This window comes from Notothenia coriiceps, unplaced genomic scaffold (genome assembly GCF_000735185.1).
Source record: "Notothenia coriiceps isolate Sejong01 unplaced genomic scaffold, NC01 NC01_scaffold00037250, whole genome shotgun sequence".
Taxonomy (NCBI): Eukaryota; Metazoa; Chordata; class Actinopteri; order Perciformes; family Nototheniidae; genus Notothenia; species Notothenia coriiceps.
Genome location: NW_011369951.1, coordinates 11,643,335 through 11,657,522, shown reverse-complemented (window position 1 = coordinate 11,657,522; position 14,188 = coordinate 11,643,335). Strand labels below are relative to the sequence as shown.

Below are 14,188 nucleotides of genomic sequence, written 5' to 3'. Positions count from 1 at the left end.
TTAGGAACATTATAGGCTTTCCTTTGCAAGTGTGTAGATGAGTCCATGAGAGATACATTAAAGCAAATGTATTTCCATGTTGTGGCCCCTACGTAACTACAAAACAATTCAAAACAGCTTAAAATAAAAAGAAAGAAGGCATTATATAACCTATAAAATAAAAACAAAGCCCATATAAGAAAAAAGGTTTGAAGATGCCTAAAATAAAATAGAGGATAGGACATTCAAAATCATGAAGAACATATATGGGATCAGGGCGTGGGTTAGCCTAAGCAACGCTAAAGAATGAGGGAAGTAGCTAGCCTGGTTTGCTAAAGCTGACATTGATAAGCATGATGTTTTGTAGCTTAATGCGTTTAATCAATACATGAACATGGTATTTTTTTTTAAGTGATTTGACGGAGTTACATGGTCTATTTCTATCTGCACCCATTGCTCATGTGGAGCATATTTTAGAAGGCCTACATTGTGAAAGTATCGTGTCACTCCAACTAAAAACAGAAATAGAACCTTTCTTACATTTTTGTGTTACGAAACAAAACTAAAATCTGTAAAAACGACTCCTTAAAAAGTTTGTATGGGTCGTTTTTCAGCATTACAAACAGCCAGGTAAGTTATTTTATGCTAAGCTAGGCTAGAGACCACATCATTGCTTTAGCTCTAAAAATGAACGCATCAATCAAGTCTTACATTCAGTTATTTTTATAATGCTGAAGTTTTATTTGAAATAATGCGTTTTTTGATAATCTGTTTTTTGACCTATCAAATTAAACTGTCCTATAGGCTGCTTTTAGAAACGTTAGATGTGTAGCCTTTTCTCCTTTTTAGGAACGAAGCTGCTTTGATTCACAATGGCTGAAACAGTTTGATAATTTTAACGAGGAACTGACAATGAAAAATAAGAATTAAAGCAACATCAAAAGGACATTTCGAAAATCCTCAGCATAAGCCTTTTGATTTGCATTGTTGCTATGTTAGAAGAAAATCCTAAATGTGTTAATAAATGCCTACTTTCAATTGCAATGATGTGTCAAAGTGATTTTAAGAAAATGTACACAGACCAGCATGTCTAAGGGAGCTGTGGCTCCAGTGGATTGTGAGCTGGACTTCGAATCAGGGGATAGCAAGTTCGAGTCCCACTGCAGTCAGCATGTCGTTGTTGTCCTAGACACTTCACCCCCAAATCGCTCCTGTGGGGATTTACCCTACAGTACTTAATGTATGTAACAAATGATATGTAATGTCTACACATTTGTTGCCTTGACATTAAATCAATTGTGAACCCTGGGAACCCTACGGACGACAGAATATCAGAGCTGTGCATAATGGGGAGTATTTGATATTTAAAAGACAGATCTGATCTCTGATCTCTCGACCAATTGAAAGTACTTATTGCCTGAGATCTCATGATGTGGTTTTATTAAATGTGCCAAGTGCTAGGACTGTCTTAGGGAAGAAAGCTTTTAGTTGTGCAGCTCCACTAACTTGGAACAGTCTGCAAACATGTTTAAAAGTGAGCACTTTGGTTCCCCTGCATCATTTTGAAACTGGGCTGGGTGGCATGCTGTTTGATACTCATGGTACCTGTCACTGTAAATAGAGTTTGTAAACTGAACATTATGTTGTATGTCATCCTTATTGTTGTTCTGTTGTTTTGATGTTACATGTGTAACTAATGTCCAGCAGGTCACCCTTGAAAAAGAGGTATTTTGATCTCAAGGGGCTTTCACCTGGTTAAATAAAGGCTACAACAGATTGTATGTGCAAAACTCATTTAACTAGATGAATGTGAAACAGGATATATTGCACATTAAGAGTGTCCTCAGAAAACCTTTCCTGAATAAAAAGAAGTGGGGGAGAAAGAGCCAAAATCAAGAGCTAAGACCAACAGATGAGTCGTATTTATTCTGACCGACTCTCATTTCAAGTGTTTGCTCGCCGGCAAAGTCAAAGTAACATAATCTCCTATTAGTAGATACTGAATCCCTTAACCACACACAACATATCCCACTGACCAAACATCACTCACCACAGGTGGAGACAGTGGCTCAAAGAACGGTATACACACACACACACGGACCACACACTTAGAGGGAAGTTTCAGGATGTGATTGATCACTTTTTAAACAAACATGCATGTAAGGAAGTTATCTTTTAGGAAACAACAAGTAGTAATTTGAATTTGTACAACTTTTAAATCCTGGTTGATTATACCTCACAGAAAGGTTTGATAGTAAAAGTTTGTTCAGATATAAAATGACCTTCCTCTGTATATATTTTTGTACCTATTTAATCATTCAAATCAAACCCTGTTTTTGTTAACATTCATTGTCAATAAATCTTTAAATAGTGCATTGTGTAATAACAGGATCCACTATTCCCTAGCTCGGGGATTCTGGTTACATATCGACACACGAGAGGAATCCAGTTTATGTAATTGTATCTTATTGATCCAAGCCTCACTGCTCACTTTCATTCAGCCGAACAATAGCTATATTAAGTTACTGCTTATGCAAACCTAAGATTTGGCAAACAAGTTGTTACTGTTAGGCAGATACTACTACAACCTTTTAAATAATTAAATGTGACAGTCCTGACAATAAGGGTTTGTTTATATTTGATTATGTTTTTAAACTATTGGATTATTTTCAAATATATATTGGGAATTTAGTTTAAGTATTGATTCCTACAGACTTATACCTGACATATATACAATTACAAATGAAAAGTTAATTGAAGGAAATTCCTCTAGAACCATTGCATCTGTTTGTGAATCCATATGCCATTTATCTGCAGTCTTCTTGAACTGCCTTGTCCAAATAAACCTCATTATTATAACGTTCACAGCTTTTCCCTATTTTTCTGCTCTTGTATTCAACCTTATGCTAATGGCTGTTTTTTTATAATAACCCTATAACTTCTACTTTCTCTAAATTACATTAACTTGCACTGTTTTCTTATATTTCAGTTGATGAATCCAAATATGGCATTTAAAGTGAAATCCTGAACCTTCCCTTTAAAGACAGCCGGTCCCAGATTCAACATATTTTCCATAAAATCCCGACAGCAAAGCATCCAAAGCCAAATATTAGTTTAAAGGGATCCCTTTATGTTTGAGTTTTATTTAGTTTATTACCATACTGAAGATATATAGTTATGTAGCTTTGTTTCAAGAAGAAGTTAGGATTCAAGAGGTCAAATTCTTCTTATCTTAAAAGGAGATGACCTCTGATATGTCTCCGATTTGAATGTTCAAATAAGGAAATTCAACAAAAATACCTATAGCTATCCAAATGAAGTGTCAAATTTGACTAACACCTCAATTTAAATGAGATACTGCATAACAAATATCGATAAATATCTTGAGACAATTACCGTATTAAAGTCTTTACAATAAATGGATCCCTTTAAACGTTTTCTTTTCTGAGTGTGACCCGCTGAGGTCACTTCAGGTCACCTCAGTCTTTGCTCCAAAGCAGTGTGCACAGCGGAGAGAGAACGAGAACAAGACTGGCACCAAAAACCCAGAGTACAACGACACACCCAACGACACACACAGACGAGTCGTCATCCACAGGATACTGACCAGGTCGCTCTCATAGTAATTGTCCCAGTGGAGTTTGTGCGATTTCTTTGTCATCTGGAAGCAAGGCAGAGCGGGTTAAGAAGGCAGGAATTACACAACAAGAAAACGCACACTGAGAAAAGTGACACATGCTGTTAATATGTGAGGAACAAATTAGTAATCCATCCATCCACACACACACACACACACACACACACACACACACACACACACACACACACACACACACACACACACACACACACACACACACACACACACATCTCCAGAGCTGCAGTCATTGAATCCAGAGGTTTATGAAAACTGCTTCAATGATGTCACTGACTTTCTTTCATTATGTGATCTTTAGTTTCAGAAACGGAGCGATCAAAATCTTGCTTGAGTAAAAGCATAGACGTTTTCATTATTACGTATGCACTTATCTGGCACCTTACTGTATTAGCTGGTTGATAATTTTTACTTTATTGTATACTGTACAAAAGTTAAATAGTAACTGTAGATTTAAAATAAAGCATAAAAGCGGTCAACATAACATTGAGTACGTAAAGTAAAGTACAGGCACTTCAAATATCTAATAAACATTCAAATCCTTCACATATTTAATAATCAAAACCTTTTTTAGTATATATTGTCTGCAGCTCAGTAAATCCTTCTCTTTAAACTACTTTTTATTGGTCCGGAAACAGCCATTGCAACGCTGGATTCAACATTACCTAATCACATGTGACATTTGATATGGCACTTCTTAGCTAACTTTGGGTGTGTTTGTTGTGAGGAAGTGTGAAGTGGGTTTAAGAGTTATTTCAATAAAGAAAAAAAGCCCCGCTGAAGCCGATAACAGCACATAATAAGAGAGGTGAGAGTTATTACATTATTATTACATTGTTACTTACAACAATGAGTTGTAACTCGCACAAAGATCTGTTAAACTAAGCTGCAGATTCAGGTGAGAATCCTCTGTAGGATAATCACAATGAGCAACACTTACTTACAATTTATATTATTATTATTATTATTATTATCTAAAATGTTGGTTATTTAAGGATTACAGGAGACGGGGGAATGTACTGCTGAGAGACTGACAGGAAGACACAGATGAACACTGAGAGATAAATATGGATAATCATTTTGCTCCACTGTGACACCATGTGTTTCAGGAGTGTGTGTGTGTGTGTGTGTGTGTGTGTGTGTGTGTGTGTGTGCGACCGCCGGCGCTCTCTGTGCACGACGAGAGCAAGTCAACGCCAGATTAACTCCTGAGTATGTGCGGTTGCCATGGAAACAGAGCTGCATGGTAACACGAGGGTGTTAGGATGAGGGGGGGGGGGGTGTTGTTGTTGTCATTGGGGATTAACGGAGGGTACGAAAAACAAAAACGTTACTTTTTTGGGACGCCAAAAGAGAAGAACAAAGGAGATTTTGTTTTGGATTGTTGTGTGTGTCCCAAGTGTACTGATATAGGACGAGGGACATTGAGTCTTACACATCTGCTGCCAACACACACAGATGTACCGAGAAAAATGCACACATATGGGCTTTTGGCACGTGAACACAACCCTCAACACACACACACACACACAGATGCAGGGCTGACATTTCTTGGCTAGTGAGATCAACACTTCAGAGGAGTGATCCACTTTTGATAAATGAGTAAAGAAGAGAGAAAAGGAGGGAAAGGAAGATGCTGAATTTGCTATAATCATCTTCACCGTCCATAAATCTCTCTACTTCAAGCCTCATTTATCAATAATGAAGTATGGCATTTACGATGAGTGTTCTTTATTTGTAATGAGAGGAATTGTTATTACCATTTGAAATGAATTCTTCGTAGAGCAGTAAAACTAAAACGTCACTTGTGAGATCCACTTTGTTTTTATGTGGCGATTTATGGGTGATTTAGGAGGATTTGTGGCACTCACCAATTTCCTCACATTGGAAATAGTCTCTTAGGTATACACAGAATAAGTGAGCGGTAAAGTGCTTTTGCTTCACAAGAAAAAAACGTTTTAATTTTAGGGTTATCATAATCTGAATATATTTGGAGTTTAAATATAGGGACAAGATTAACTACAAGGTAATGATAACACAATATTTTCACACAAATTAGAAGTCAGGTATTTAATGTCTTGCTCAATGACCTTGTTATTCTTACTGTCACAGAATAATTTCCCCTTAAAAAGGCTTTTGATTCAATACAAATAACTGTTGGTTTATCATCGTTGGTGTATGCTGCTTTGGATTGATTTCAAGAATAACATTTGTGTCTTTGAGTTGGCATTGTGCAGCAGCTTTTTTACCTCCTTGTCATGGTGTGAGAACCAGGATTTTACTTATTTGAAAGCTAACACATCAGAAAGGCATTAACATATGTCAGAGATTTGTATTTCTATATGTACTGAACAGTGTGTTTCTGGTGTGTGTGCGCACCTGGTTGAGGTAGTGGTATTCCTCAGGTTTGAGCAGGTGGAAGGACTTCCTCTCCTCTTCACTGGCTCCGGCCAACAGGTAGTAGAAAACATGGTAGTTCCTAGAGAGACACAACACACACACACACACACACACACACACACACACACACACACACACACACACACACACACACACACACACACACACACACACACACACACACACACACACACACAAGTTAGAGGGTATGATTCTACAGCACGAAACCACTTTCTTTATTGATTTCTTGAATCATTTTAAATTCCATCAGAGGTGAAGTGAGGACGGCAGCTTTCACGTCGCCTCGCTCCTCTGAAACGGCGCCTCAGGGAGAAAAAGTCTGTTCAAAGATTTGTATAAGAGCACAGTGAAAACCATCTGTTTGCCGCCTGTTCCGCAACTAAATCCTGTAGCATTTAACAAATAAGTCACACCTTTTCAACCCCACATGCTCACATTTCAACTCAGACAAAGCGGCAGTGTGTTGTGTGGGCTGCAGGTCAGGAGATGAGCTTCTGTGACAAATGCTGAGAAGTAATTTGATTACATCTGGAAACAAGCTTCTCTTCTCTGCACAGGGACGCTTAGAGTCTGATGGAGTGGTGGAAAGTTAGAAAGCCCCGAGCGGATATTAAAGAATCTCGATCTGTAATTGGTGGATGAGGAGAAGGATGATTTTAATTAAAAACTAAGATGTAGTACGAGTAGAGCTTACATTTTAATACAATACTAAATATTATATATTCCCAGGAGTTTTTCAGGCGAAACTTTGATTCTTTTTTGACATCCTTCCTTTGGATCCACTTTTTCATACACAGTCACATTATACTTTTTGTCATTTGGATTCTTTGTGTATTTTATTATGTTGTTGATTATTTACGCACATACATCTAATGATGTCTAGTCTCTGTTTCCCTTCAATTTTTATTTGTTTGGTTTTTCCTTGTGCTTACTAAGGATAGAGAGGGTCATATGACACGTGTATAATTCTGATATTAGGTTTTATAAATGATTGATAAATGTATGATTTTCATCACCGTCATTGCTCCTGCTGTTATTTCAGCTACGATTAACCAGGAAATCTGACCTCATGAAGATGCTACGATGTGCTTTCTTCCTGTGTAAACTTCAAACCTTTCTCAAAACAATACATTGTATCATCCTTAAGAAGTAACTCTTAATAAACCTTAATTTTAACAAACACTGAATAAGCTTCTAAAATAGTTCCCTAGCTGGCGGCCGGTCTGAAGTCCCAGCAGTAAACAGGAATGCTGACATGTGCAGATCAGGTTTCTTAATGATTACAGTGTTTTCAGGGCAAAGGGGACTCGTTGTTTCCCCGAACACATCCATTACTGACATGGATAGAAAACCTAAACCAGTGCCCTTGACCCCAAAAAAGATTTGTGCTGACCCGTCAAAGGGCTTGACTTCAGGCTGAGTTTATAACCATCAGCAGAGCCATGCTAGCTGTTTCCCACTGATTCCATTCTTTGTGCTAAGCTAAGCTAGCTGGCTGCTGGTGCTGGTGGTCATATTGAGCGTACAGATGTGAGAGATTGCTCAATCATGTCAACTCTACCACAATCTGTTTTTAAATCGCTTCTTAAGACCCATCTCTTCTCCTTGGCGTATTGACATCTTTTAGATTATTGCTTTTAAATTGTCTATTGTTTTAACTTGTACTTGTTTTATGGTGTGTGAGCTGAGCTGTGTGATTTCTTTCTATTTTTTTCTTTGTTTATTTGACTGTACAGCACTTTGGTCTGGAGGTTTTAAAGCTGTATTGAATTGTATTGTATTGTATTGTTAATGATCCTCAGTGACACACACACAAGTCACTTTTCTGCCCATCTCTCCGCTGCTACTGAACTGAAACTGTACTTTGAACTTTTTAGATATATTATTAACATTTTAAATTGCATACTCCGTTTATCTCTAGGCCCTTTTTGTTTTGTTTTATGTATACATGTCACACTGTGGGACTGTGGGAAGCGATATCTCAAGATTTCTGGATGTATAACACACATGTAGTAATTTTGACAATAATGCTGACTTTGACTTTGACAGAAGTATACACAATATATTAAAAATAAAACATACCACTTATGTTTTCAGACGGAACCACACTTTGCTGACAGCCTTTTATTGAACCAACCAGCATCTAAGTTGAGAGCCATAAAGCCTCACAGCTGGAAAGCGCAGCTAGTTTTTATTTTCCTCCTCTAAAGGTCGAACAGAGGCAACCTGTCATGATGCGAGAGTTTTAAGATTTAAGATAGTTTGCGTTTCATCATCATTCCGTCTTCTCCCCCACCTCTGTGCTTCGTCTGGGGGGTCCCGTCTTCAGTTTCTACCCTCTATCAATATGGCTGCCAGGGCCTGTCATCAGCATGAAACGGAGACCCAGGGCCAATCAGGGTGAGAGGGATTAGATGACCGGCGGAGGCTTTTACAATGTTTCGGTTCCTTCTTGTAAAAAAACATTACGCTGGTGGGATCTGAGGGTCTTTTTCTGTTTGTTTCTACTGTTGAATGATACGGAGGCAGACCCAGACAAGAGTATGTGGTGTAAGAGAATAACCATTCTTCTAGGGGTGTGGGTACAGGTGGCGATTCCTATGTGTGTATGTATAGGTGTGTGCTGCATTAGAGGATGTGCAGCAAATAAAACAAGAAGTGAGAGCAGACAGAGAAACTGAACACATAGAAAAGATGAAATCACAAAAGGAGTTTCTCATTCTCCAAAATAGTTCTGCTGTGTAATTAAATGACTGAACTCAAAGGGACACGTGATAGTTTGCAGTGTTAACTTACAAAGCAGAGAGCAGAGGCGTATCTCAGATGGACACCTGATATACTGTATGTGCTCAGCTCGAAGAGGAAGTGAAGGCTATTTCAGTATTATGTTTCTGAGACAAAGATCACATCCGTGAAGAGATATGGATTTGACATATTATTTCTCAACAAGAAGGAATATGACTCGATGTTTCACGTTTCTGTCCTTCTCTCTTATTATCTATAGCTGTACCAGGGTTAGGGTTATATTTGAGATGTTTAATGGAAAGAAATGTGTATTTACAAAGGAAGTTTATGGTTTCAACAGATGTTCATGGTAATGTGACGTTAAGATAATTGTATTTAAGGGTACGACAAAAGACAAGAGTGCATATCATATTTTTTGTCATTTTAGTTACAAGCTACACACAAATAACAAAAAAGAAGTTTGGGACAAAATCTCCCGATGAGAGTATGTCAGAAAACTAAAACTAAACTGTGTTGAATGAGTAAGGTAACAACATGTCAACACAACATATGTCAGATGTCTCTACGTAATGAAATGGTCAGTGCACAGATGTATTCAGATATTTCCTCCCCTTCCTCTTTTCAGTCAAACCCGCTCACCTCTCATTGTGCTCCTGGTACACCAGACGAGATTTCTCCAGCAGGTATTTCTCCACATAGGCCCTGAAGATAAAACACACGGACAGGGACATTAAAGTTAAAGAGCCAAGTGAGAAAAGAAAGCTGCTGCAGCGGTGAGACTAAAATCTGCTGATCATAAGGAAACAACATGCAGGGAATACGGTTGGGTTGCAGACTTGTTTAATTAAAATAGATATTAAGAAGCAAGGAAACTGCAGAGAGGACAACTTAAAAACAATCCAGAGGGAATATTAGTTGTCTAATCCAATGCATATTAAATAATTTGCTCAAATAGTTGACTAACAATCCCTAAGTATCACTTAAAAATAGTTAAATCACTGTTTATAAGTGATTAAATGTTACCAGTCTGTCGCAAAGTATTTGTACATGTATGAGTAATGCATTACACAGACTTATGGGTGTGTGTGCGCGTGAGTGTGAGTGTGAGTGTGAGTGTGTGTGTGTGTGTGTGTGTGTGTGTGTGTGTGTGTGTGTGTGTGTGTGTGTGTGTGTGTGTGTGTGTGTGTGTGTGTGTGTGTGTGTGTGTGTGTGTGCGTGCGTGCGTGCGTGCGTGCGTGCGTGCCTGCATATTTAAAAAATAATGCACAATATAAATACAGCACATTTTCTTTCACCTCAGTACAGTTTAGATGTAAGGCAATAAAGTCCTTGTATATTATAATATATATATATATATATAATAATTTGATAAGCAGGAGATTTTTCTTTCAGTACAGCTACCATAACATCTCTCCAGTGTGGTTTGGGGGCATGGCAGGGTCGATTTTAAGGTAAACACTGGAAAAAGAAACTGCCTAATATCTAAATAATAGAGTCATGCAGCAATTATTCAGATTTTCTTTTCTGAATCATATTGTTTCCTCAGTTCCCTGAAGCATAGCCTACCATTATGACCAGATGTTGGCTTATTTGAAACATAAAGCAACAAAGCGTGCATGTTAAGAAAATACTGCTGAAAACATTATTTTGATTCGATTTTCAACACAAACGTACAGAAACATGAATTTATTTCCCCAAAACTAACAATATTTAACACATTGCATGGCTTTGTTTGGACCTTGGTCTAAATGAATGACAGAAACAAAACAGAGCAAACTGTGACTTCATTTTTGATCTCTTTAAAGAACGACATGTAGCCTTGAGGAAATCATCCGAGAACAAGCTGAGCTGACTGGATCCATTTACTGCTCCCAAAGACTTGAAAGTCATTTTAATTTGAAATACAACGTGACTAAATGCTAACTGAATTAACCCCAGCCTGTGGTGCCATAATGCAGTCCAGAAATAACCGACTTAAGTGATGTGTAAAAAACAGATCGCTCCATCGTCCACTTACGTAAATCAAAGACACAGCGCTTAGCCGGCCATATGTTAGATTTTATATTGAAGCGAATGTGTTGACCCCAAGGGCTTAATTCTGCTCTGACTGAGTGTGTGTGTATGTACAGTATGTGTGTGTGTGTGTTTAAGTCCGTACTGACAGTATGCTAATGTATGCCCATGGCCCTGTGGGCTCTTCCACGCTGTCACTTTACGTTAGCCAGTCGTTTCCTCCGGCGCTGCAGAAAAGCCCGGCTGCTCAGCCTCAAAGGAAGCACGCCGTGGTGCTGCTGCTATTTTTAAGACAGGAGTTAGCATGTTAAATGTTAAGGGGACAAACTGGGAGCTAGCTTTTCTAATTAGCATGTCAAGACCTTTTTCAAAGCAAAGGCAGCTCAAATACTAATTCTCATAACCCTAATGCTCTCTCCCACTCTTTCTTTTTTTTGTCTTCTTCTCCAGTGGAGCCGCAGTGTTTCACTAAACACTCTCAAAAACCATTTGGTGACCTAGATTTTGAAAACAAGTGGATACGTGCCAAAACCACTGCTTGGCTAGCTTCCATTAGCTCGTTTCCACTATGTAGGGCTGAGTGTTTGGAATAATTGATGCTGGCTGCAGTGCGCTGATCACCAGGCGATGCTGACGTCTTGTTTCAGCAGACTGAGTATCCAGGTCAGAGGGAGTGACATTATGTCCAGCTTTCCAATGCATGTTACGTCTATACTCGATATGACTCTTTTTTCTTTTTCTGGTATCACCTCAGACAAGGTTCAAAGGAGCACAAGCAATACTAGAATGTGACGTTTAAACATTACATAGCAGCACTGCTAACTGTAAACATATAATCCAGAGAATCAATGGTTTGCAATATTTCCTAAAAGAAACTGTGCACAGTGGGGTCTGTTTCAATTTGCTTTGCCATGTATAAGGGAAACTATCTGATATTTCGTATCACCAACCACCACCCAAATTGGAGGTGACAGCCTGCTTGACATTAGTATAAACACACTATAACAATCTGAAAACATTGGCCTTGAGATTTACTTGATGCAGAGACGTATTTGTGTTTGGAAAGCGAAGAAAAGGTTTTTGTTTTGTTCTCCTGCACGTGTACATTTTGCCTCAAAACCAGCAGGTGGGCAGATGTGTTTTTATTCTGCAGATTCGCTCTGACAAACCAAACCAGAAACTCCGCTCTGCATCCAGCCTGTGGGTTTACCCAGCAGCAGATACACACAGTCTGTCCTCTGAGTGTCAGTCAGGCTTATAGCACACGCTGAAAAACTGTGTTACAGATACAGTAAATGCCATCGCTTACATAGACTCAGGCTTGGTGGGAGACACTAACACCATTTGCTGCTTCATTAAACAACTATTACATGACAGGACAAGACAAGCCAAGTTAAACTGTGATTACACTTAAACAGTGAGACGTGCCAAACTGTGCTTTTGACAGCTTCATCAGCGGCAAAACGGGAATATGGCGGCGAGAAAAACCTCATACACTCAGAGTTCTCAAGAAACCTGACTTTAACTAGGGCTCTGTGCAAAAAAATGTGATCGTTTTAATGAAACGGACCAAAGAATGTAGAAGAGAGATGGGAAAAAGTATTATTTCCAATACACGTAAAAAGGGATTTTCTGCAGGCGTGTTTCTGCCGTGTCCTAAATCAAAGGCTTCCTCTTCCAAAGACGTGTAGGACTGCTTAGTGCCGGTTCACTCCGGAGCGGCTAATTTCAGCCCGCTGGGTCCATTATTAAAGCAGACGTCTGCTGTTTGGAGCTGCTCTGCCCTACAAGCACAGTACAGTGCGATGAGACTGCAGACAGAGGAGTCACAGCGGGGTGTGGAGAGTGAGACTCAGTTCATTCACCTTACAGTCTAACAAATATCTCTATGAAGCCTCCTTCTCGTTTATATGCATGGCTGCTAAATTATGTTTTTGATATATTTTTAAAACTAAACGTACTCATATCAATGTCAATCTATGTTTATATTTTGTTATACTTTACTTGAGGAATACAAATATGTTTTCAACAAATATCATTTTCTTAACCTTAATGGGCCCTATTATGCTTTTTGGCATGTTCCCGTTCCTGTAGTGTGTAATATAGGTTTTAGTAGGGCTGCTCGATTATGGCAAAAATCATAATCTCGATTATTTGGGTCAATAATTGATATCACGATTATTAAAAACGATTATCCATTTACCATCCATTGAAAACATGAATTTATTGGAGAAAAAATGTGAACAGTATGTTTTTAACAGTTGATTACCCTGAACTTTAAGTATAATTCAACTGAAAAACCAATACAAAAAAAAAGTTATTTAAAAAAAAAAAAAAAGTTATAATAATAATTAAAAAATAATCGTTTTATTTCGATTACGTTGTTTTCGTAATCGTTGCAAGCCATAATTGTAATTGCGATTAAAATACGATTAATTGAGCAGCCCTAGGTTTTAGTGCATGTAAATGGTCTGTGTTTCCTCCAGAGGGAGTTTCTGCAACACATTGTACTTNATGTGATGCAAGTAAGATTAAAGTACCAAAAGGCTTATATTTATAAATCATAAATCTAGGTTTATGTCAATTTTGTTACCGTTTTTAGATGAGCGCTTGTAATTTAAAAATAGGTTTCATTGAAGAAATGTGTGACTTTTGGCTTAAGAAATCTATGTTGCATTTTATAACTGAAAACAACCCCTGGTTTTAAAAAATCTGATTCCTTTCACACACAAAAAAAAAAACGTTACAGTCTTGCATGATTTAATTGAAGAGGCCCTGTTACGCTTGTTGGTGTTTCCTGTGAGTGATATGGAGCTATTTCAGGGTCATACGTTTTGATCATTCAAAAAAATACAATTTATTTGAAAGTTCAAGTTTTTATCCTGAACTTTGAGAAATACAATGATGTATTCAAATCAAAAATAAGTATTTTAAATCATTTTTCAGGTTGAATATTATTTTTGATTCAGTTCAGCAATTATTTTAAATAAAATATTTCACTTTTATACATATTTTGATATTTGAATCCTATTTTTTTCAGTTGCAGATTTTACGTTTTCAAATTCAAAACAATTATTTTTTCAGTTTGAAATCTTGTTTTTTCAGGTTTCACATTGCTTTTCACTTTCAGATCTTCTTTTTTTTCCCAGTGAGTTATATACAGTATGTCTTTGTGCGTGTAAATGGGCTGCAAAGGCTTACATCCCTGTGTTCCCCCCAGAGGGAGTTTCTCTCCAACACACGGTTTGTTTTATTCACTTTTCTTTACAACCTTAATGCAAATCAGTAAATAAGGAAATACTGCGCTTAAGGCTCGAAGCCAATATTTCTACATGAGATAGAGATAACAAAATCAAATTGCATGAAGAAACATTA

The 14,188-nt window shown here is 37.8% G+C and overlaps 1 long non-coding RNA gene across 1 annotated transcript; it reads right to left on the bottom strand.

The window, feature by feature from the left end:
• Positions 1-3,480: 3,480 nt before the first annotated feature.
• LOC104966946 (uncharacterized) lies at positions 3,481-9,503 on the bottom strand. The gene is made up of 3 exons (XR_800703.1): positions 9,440-9,503; positions 6,014-6,113; positions 3,481-3,640 (listed from the first exon to the last, which is right to left on the bottom strand). It is a non-coding gene; the product is annotated as an uncharacterized lncRNA (long non-coding RNA).
• Between the last annotated feature and the right edge of the window lie 4,685 nt (positions 9,504-14,188).